The sequence below is a fragment of the Narcine bancroftii genome, unplaced genomic scaffold (assembly GCF_036971445.1).
Source record: "Narcine bancroftii isolate sNarBan1 unplaced genomic scaffold, sNarBan1.hap1 Scaffold_158, whole genome shotgun sequence".
Classification (NCBI taxonomy): domain Eukaryota; kingdom Metazoa; phylum Chordata; class Chondrichthyes; order Torpediniformes; family Narcinidae; genus Narcine; species Narcine bancroftii.
The window spans coordinates 6919574-6928241 of NW_027211893.1; positions in this window are offsets into that span (position 1 = coordinate 6919574).

Here is an 8668-nt window from a genome sequence, read left to right on the forward strand (position 1 = left end):
TCAGAGGTGGGGAATCAGAAGTTGTGAATCAGAGATGGCGAATCAGAGGCGGGGAATCAGAGGCCGGTAATCAGACGCGGGGAATCAGAGGCGGGGATTCTTGAGCTGGGGAATCAGAGGCGGGGAATCAGAGTTGGGGAATCAGAGGCGGGGAATCAGATATGGGGAATCAGAGGCGGGGAATCAGAGGCGGGGAAACAGAGGCGGGGAGTCAGATATGGGGAATCAGAGGTGGGGAATCAGGGGCGGGGTATCAGTGGCAGGGAATCAGAGACGGGAAATCAGAGGCCGGGAATCAGAGGCGGTGAATCAGGGGCGGGGAATCAGAGGCAGGGAATCGGATGTGCGGAATCAGAGATGGGGAATCAGAGGTGGGGAATCAGAGGCGGTGAATCAGACATGGGTAATCAGAGGCGGGGAATCAGAGGCAGGAAATCAGACACGGGGAATCAGAGGCGGGGAATCAGAGCTGGGGAATTAGATGCAGGGAATCAGAGTTGGGGATTCAGAGGCGGGGAATCAGATATGGGGAAACAGAGGTGGAGAATCAGAGGCGGGCAAATAGAGGCGGGGAATCAGATATGGGGAAACAGTGGCGGGGAATCAGAGGCGGTGAATCAGACATGGGTAATCAGAGGCGGGGAATCAGAGCTGGGGAATCAGAGGTGGGGAATCAGAGTTGGGGAATCAGAGGCGGGGACTTAGATATGGGGAAACAGAGGCGGGGAATCAGAGGCGGGGAAACGGAGGCAGGGAATCAGATATGGGGAATCAGAGGTGGGGAATCAGAGGCAGGGAATCAGAATCAGAAGCAGGGAATAAGACGCGGGAAATCAGAGGCGGGGAATCAGAGCTGGGGAATCAGAGGCAGTGAATCAGAGGCGGGGAATCAGAGGCAGGGAATCGGATGTGCGGAATCAGAGATGGGGAATCAGAGGTGGGGAATCAGAGGCGGTGAATCTGAGATGGGGAATCAGAGGCGGGGAATCAGAGGCAGGATATAAGACACGGGGATTCAGAGGCTGGGAATCAGACGGGGGAATCAAAGGCGGGGAATCAGAGCTGGGGAATCAGAGGCAGGGAATCAGAGTTGGGGATTCAGAGGTGGGGAATCAGATATGGGGAAACAGAGGCGGGGAATCAGAGGCGGGCAAGCAGAGGCGGGGAATTAGATATGGGGAATCAGATGTGGGGAATCAGAGGTGGTGAATCAGAGATGGGGAATCACAGGCGGGGAATCAGAGGCAGGGAATAGAACGCGGGGAATCAGAGGCAGGGAATCAGAGCTGGGGAATCAGAGGCGGGGAATCAGGGGCGGGGAATCAGAGGCAGGGAATCGGATGTGCGGAATCAGAGATGGGGAATCAGAGGTGGGGAATCAGAGGCGGTGAATCAGACATGGGTAATCAGAGGCGGGGAATCAGAGTCGGGGAATCAGAGGCGGGGAATCAGATATGGGGAAACAGGGGCCGGGAATCAGAGGCGGGGAAACAGAGGCGGGGAATCAGATATGGGGAATCAGAGGTGTGGAATCAGAGGTTGGGAATCAGAGGCAGGGAATCAGAGGCGGGGAAACAGAGGCGGGGAATCAGATATGGGGAATCAGAGGTGGCGAATCAAAGGCGGTGAAACAGAGATGGGGAATCAGGGCAGGGAATCAGAGGTAGGGAATCAAACACGGGGAATCAGAGCTGGGGAGTCAGAGGCGGGGAATTAGAGTTGGGGAATCAGAGGAGGGGAATCAGAGGCCGGGAAACAGAGGAAGGGAATCAGATATGGGGAATCAGAGGTGGGGAATCAGATGTTGGGAATCAGAGGCAGTGAATCAGAGGCGGGGAATCAGAGGCGGGGAATCAGAGGCAGGGAATCAGATGTGCGGAATCGGAGATGGGGAATCAGAGGCAGGGAATCAGAGGCGGGGAATCAGAGGCGGGGAATCAGAGGCCGGGAATCTGATGTGGGGAAACAGAGGCGGGGAATCAGAGGCGGGGAAACAGAGGCGGGGAATCAGATATGGGGAATCAGAGGTGGGGAATCAGAGGTTGGGAATCAGAGGCAGGGAATCAGAGGCTTGGAATCAGATGCAGGGAATCAGATGCGGGGAATCAGAGGCGGGGAATCAGAGCTGGGGAATCAGAGGTGGGGAATCAGAGTTGGGGAATCAGAGGCGGGGACTTAGATATTGGGAAACAGAGGCGGGGAATCAGAGTCGGGGAAACAGAGGCGGGGAATCAGATATGGGGAATCAGAGGTGGGGAATCAGAGGCAGGGAATCAGATGTGCGGAATCAGAGATGGGGAATCAGCGGCAGGGAATCAGAATCAGAAGCAGGGAATCAGAGGCCGGGAATCAGAGGCCGGAATCAGATGCCGGGAATAAGAGGCCGGGAATAAGATGCCGGGAATCAGATGTGGGGAATCAGAGTCCGGGAATCAGAGATGGGGATTCAGAGGCGGGGAATGAGATATGGGGAATCAGAGGCGGGGAATCAGAGGCGGGGAAACAGAGGCGGGGAATCAGATATGGGGAATCAGAGGTGGCGAATCAAAGGCGGTGAATCAGAGATGGGGAATCAGAGGCCTGGAATCAATGGCAGGGAATCAAACACGGGGAATCAGAGGCGGGGAATCAGAGCTGGGGAATCAGTGGCGGGGAATCAGAGTTGGGGAATCAGAGGCGGGGAATCAGAGGCAGGGAATCAATATGGGAAATCAGAGGTGGGGAATCAGAGGTTGGGAATCAGAGCTGGGGAATCAGAGGCGGGGAATCAGAATTGGGGATAAAGAGATGGGGAATCAGAGATGGGGAATCAGAGGCGGGGAATCAGACACGGGGAATCAGAGGTGGTGAATCAGAGATGTGGAATCAGAGGCGGGGAATCAGAGGCAGGGAATCAGACGCGTGGAATCAGAGGCGGGGAATCATAGCTGGCGAATCAGAGGCGGGGAATCAGAGGTGGGGAATCAGAGGCGGGGAATCAGATATTGGGAATCAGAGGTGGGGAATCAGAGGCGGGGAAACAGAGGCGGGGAATCAGATATGGGGAATGAGAGGTGGGGAATCAGAAGTTGTGAATCAGAGATGGGGAATCAGAGGCGGGGAATCAGAGGCCGGTAATCAGACGCGGGGAATCAGAGGCGGGGATTCTTGAGCTGGGGAATCAGAGGCGGGGAATCAGAGTTGGGGAATCAGAGGCGGGGAATCAGATATGGGGAATCAGAGGCGGGGAATCAGAGGCGGGGAAACAGAGGCGGGCAATCAGATTTGGGGAATCAGAGGTGGGGAATCAGGGGCGGGGTATCAGTGGCAGGGAATCAGAGGCGGGAAGTCAGAGGCCGGGAATCAGAGGCGGTGAATCAGGGGCGGGGAATCAGAGGCAGGGAATCGGATGTGCGGAATCAGAGATGGGGAATCACAGGTGGGGAATCAGAGGCGGTGAATCAGACATGGGTAATCAGAGGCAGGGAATCAGAGGCAGGAAATCAGACATGGGGATTCAGAGGCGGGGAATCAGATATGGGGAAACAGAGGTGGGGAATCAGAGGCGGGCAAATAGAGGCGGGGAATCAGATATGGGGAAACAGTGGCGGGGAATCAGAGGCGGAGAATCAGAGGCGGTGAATCAGGCATGGGTAATCAGAGGCGGGGAATCAGAGCTGGGGAATCAGAGGTGGGGAATCAGAGTTGGGGAATCAGAGGCGGGGACTTAGATATGGGGAAACAGAGGCGGGGAATCAGATATGGGGAATCAGAGGTGGGGAATCAGAGGCAGGGAATCAGATGTGCGGAATCAGAGATGGGGAATCAGAGGCAGGGAATCAGAATCAGAAGCAGGGAATAAGACGCGGGGGCTCAGAGGCGGGGAATCAGAGCTGGGGAATCAGAGGCAGTGAATCAGAGGCGGGGAATCAGAGGCAGGAAATCGGATGTGCGGAATCAGAGATGGGGAATCAGAGGTGGGGAAGCAGAGGCGGTGAATCAGGCATGGGTAATCAGAGGCGGGGAATCAGAGGCAGGAAATCAGACACGGGGAATCAGAGGCGGGGAATCAGAGCTGGGAAATTAGAGGCAGGGAATCAGAGTTGGGGATTCAGAGGCGGGGAATCAGATATGGGGAAACAGAGGCGGGGAATCAGAGGCGGGCAAATAGAGGCGGGGAATCAGATATGGGGAAACAGAGGCGGGGAATCAGAGGCGGGGAAACAGAGGCGGGGAATCAGATATGGGGAATCAGAGGTGGGGAATCAGAGGTTGGGAATCAGAGGCAGGGAATCAGAGGCGGGGAATCAGATGCAGGGAATCAGATGCGGGGAATCAGAGGCGGGGAATCAGAGCTGGGGAATCAGATGTGGGGAATCAAAGTTGGGGAATCAGAGGCGGGGACTGAGATATGGGGAAACAGAGGCGGGGAATCAGAGGCGGGGAAACAGAGGCGGGGAATCAGATATGGGGAATCAGATGTGGGGAATCAGAGGCAGGGAATTAGATGTGCGGAATCAGAAATTGGGAATCAGAGGCAGGGAATCAGAATCAGAAGCAGGGAATCAGAGGCCGGGAATCAGAGGCCGGAATCAGATGCCGGGAATAAGAGGCCGGGAATCATAGATGGGGAATCAGAGGCGGGTAGTGAGATATGGGGAATCAGAGGCGGGGAATCACAGGCGGGGAAACAGAGGTGAGGAATCAGATATGGGGAATCAGAGGTGGCGAATCAAAGGCGGTGAATCAGAGATGGGGAATCAGAGGCGGGGAATCAGAGGCAGGGAATCAAACACGGGGAATCAGAGGCGGGGAATCAGAGCTGGGTTATCAGAGGCGGGGAATCAGAGTTGGGGAATCAGAGGCGGGGAATCAGAGCTGGGGAATCAGAGGTGGGGAATCAGAGTCGGGGAATCAGAGGCAGGGAATCGGATGTGCGGAATCAGAGATGGGGAATCAGAGGTGGGGAATCAGAGGCGGTGAATCTGAGATGGGGAATCAGAGGCGGGGAATCAGAGGCAGGATATCAGACACGGGGATTCAGAGGCTGGGAATCAGACGGGGGGAATCAAAGGCGGGGAATCAGAGCTGGGGAATCAGAGGCAGGGAATCAGAGTTGGGGATTCAGAGGCGGGGAATCAGATATGGGGAAACAGAGGCGGGGAATCAGAGGCGGGCAAACAGAGGCGGGGAATTAGATATGGGGAATCAGAGGTGGGGAATCAGAGGTGGTGAATCAGAGATGGGGAATCACAGGCGGGGAATCAGAGGCAGGGAATAGAACGCGGGGAATCAGAGGCAGGGAATCAGAGCTGGGGAATCAGAGGCGGGGAATCATAGTTGGGAATCAGAGGCGGGGAATCAGATATGGGGAAACAGAGGCGGGGAATCAGAGGCAGGGAATCAAACACAGGGAATCAGAGGCGGGGAATCAGAGCTGGGGAATCAGAGGCGGGGAATCAGAGTCGGGGAATCAGAGGCGGGGAATCAGATATGGGGAAACAGGGGCCGGGAATCAGAGGCGGGGAAACAGAGGCGGGGAATCAGATATGGGGAATCAGAGGTGTGGAATCAGAGGTTGGGAATCAGAGGCGGGGAATCAGAGGCGGGTAAACAGAGGCGGGGAATCAGATATGGGGAATCAGAGGTGGCGAATCAAAGGCGGTGAAACAGAGATGGGGAATCAGGGCAGGGAATCAGAGGCAGGGAATCAAACACGGGGAATCAGAGCTGGGGAATCAGAGGCGGGGAATTAGAGTTGGGGAATCAGAGGAGGGAAATCAGAGGCCGGGAAACAGAGGCGGGGAGTCAGATATGGGGAATCAGAGGTGGGGAATCAGATGTTGGGAATCAGAGGCAGGGAATCAGAGGCGGGGAATCAGAAGCGGGGAATCAGAGGCAGGGAATCAGATGTGCGGAATCGGAGATGGGGAATCAGAGGCAGGGAATCAGATGTGCGGAATCAGAGATGGGGAATCAGAGGCAGGGAATCAGAATCAGAAGCGGGGAATCAGAGGCCGGGAAACAGAGGCCGGGAATCAGATGCTGGGAATAAGTGGCCGGGAATCAGAGGTGGGGAATCAGAGTCCGGGAATCAGAGATGGGGATTCAGAGGCGGGGAATGAGATATGGAGAATCAGAGGCGGGGAATCAGAGGCGTGGAAACAGAGGTGGGGAATCAGATATGGGGAATCAGAGGTGGCGAATCAAAGGCGGTGAATCAGAGATGGGGAATCAGAGGCGGGGAATCAGAGGCAGGGAATCAAACACAGGGAATGAGAGGCGGGGAATCAGAGCTGGGGAATCAGATGCGGGGAATCAGAGTTGGGGAATCAGAGGCAGGGAATCAGATATGGGGAAACAGGGGCCGGGAATCAGAGGCGGGGAAACAGAGGCTGGGAATCAGGTATGGGGAATCAGAGGTGTGGAATCAGAGGTTGGGAATCAGAGGCAGGGAATCAGAGGCGGGGAAACAGAGGCGGGGAATCAGATATGGGGAATGGAGGTGGCGAATCAAAGGTGGTGAAACAGAGATGGGGAATCAGGGCAGGGAATCAGAGGCAGGGAATCAAACACGGGGAATCAGAGCTGGGGAATCAGAGGCGGGGAATTAGAGTTGGGGAATCAGAGGAGGGGAATCAGAGGCCGGGAAACAGAGGCGGGGAATCAGATATGGGGAATCAGAGGTGGGGAATCAGATGTTGGGAATCAGAGGCAGGGAACCAGAGGCGGGGAATCAGAGACGGGGAATCAGAGGCAGGGAATCAGATGTGCGGAATCGGAGATGGGGAATCAGAGGCAGGGAATCAGAGGCGGGGAATCAGAGGCCGGGAATCAGAGGCCGGGAATCAGATATGGGGAAACAGAGGCGGGGAATCAGAGGCGGGGAAACAGAGGCGGGGAATCAGATATGGGGAATCAGAGGTGGGGAATCAGAGGTTGGGAATCAGAGGCAGGGAATCAGAGGCTTGGAATCAGATGCAGGGAATCAGACGCGGGGAATCAGATGCGGGGAATCATAGCTGGCGAATCAGAGGCGGGGAATCAGAGGTGGGGAATCAGAGCTGGGGAAACAGAGGCAGGGAATCAGATATGGGGAATCAGAGGTGGGGAATCAGAAGTTGTGAATCAGAGATGGGGAATCAGAGGCGGGGAATCAGAGGCCGGTAATCAGACGCGGGAATCAGAGGCGGGGATTCTTGAGCTGGGGAATCAGAGGCGGGGAATCAGAGTTGGGGAATCAGAGGCGGGGAATCAGATATGGGGAATCAGAGGCGGGGAATCAGAGGCGGGGAAACAGAGGCGGGGAATCAGATATGGGGAATCAGAGGCAGGGAATCAATATGGGAAATCAGAGGTGGGGAATCAGAGGTTGGGAATCAGAGCTGGGGAATCAGAGGCGGGGAATCAGAATTGGGGAAAAAGAGATGGGGAATCAGAGATGGGGAATCAGAGGCGGGGAATCAGACACGGGGAATCAGAGGTGGTGAATCAGAGATGTGGAATCAGAGGCGGGGAATCAGAGTCGGGGAATCAGAGGCGGGGAATCAGATATGGGGAAACAGGGGCCGGGAATCAGAGGCGGGGAAACAGAGGCAGGGAATCAGATATGGGGAATCAGAGGTGTGGAATCAGAGGTTGGGAATCAGAGGCGGGGAATCAGAGGCGGGTAAACAGAGGCGGGGAATCAGATATGGGGAATCAGAGGTGGCGAATCAAAGGCGGTGAAACAGAGATGGGGAATCAGGGCAGGGAATCAGAGGCAGGGAATCAAACACGGGGAATCAGAGCTGGGGAATCAGAGGCGGGGAATTAGAGTTGGGGAATCAGAGGAGGGAAATCAGAGGCCGGGAAACAGAGGCGGGGAGTCAGATATGGGGAATCAGAGGTGGGGAATCAGATGTTGGGAATCAGAGGCAGGGAATCAGAGGCGGGGAATCAGAAGCGGGGAATCAGAGGCAGGGAATCAGATGTGCGGAATCGGAGATGGGGAATCAGAGGCAGGGAATCAGATGTGCGGAATCAGAGATGGGGAATCAGAGGCAGGGAATCAGAATCAGAAGCGGGGAATCAGAGGCCGGGAAACAGAGGCCGGGAATCAGATGCTGGGAATAAGTGGCCGGGAATCAGAGGTGGGGAATCAGAGTCCGGGAATCAGAGATGGGGATTCAGAGGCGGGGAATGAGATATGGAGAATCAGAGGCGGGGAATCAGAGGCGTGGAAACAGAGGTGGGGAATCAGATATGGGGAATCAGAGGTGGCGAATCAAAGGCGGTGAATCAGAGATGGGGAATCAGAGGCGGGGAATCAGAGGCAGGGAATCAAACACAGGGAATGAGAGGCGGGGAATCAGAGCTGGGGAATCAGATGCGGGGAATCAGAGTTGGGGAATCAGAGGCGGGGAATCAGATATGGGGAAACAGGGGCCGGGAATCAGAGGCGGGGAAACAGAGGCTGGGAATCAGGTATGGGGAATCAGAGGTGTGGAATCAGAGGTTGGGAATCAGAGGCAGGGAATCAGAGGCGGGGAAACAGAGGCGGGGAATCAGATATGGGGAATGGAGGTGGCGAATCAAAGGTGGTGAAACAGAGATGGGGAATCAGGGCAGGGAATCAGAGGCAGGGAATCAAACACGGGGAATCAGAGCTGGGGAATCAGAGGCGGGGAATTAGAGTTGGGGAATCAGA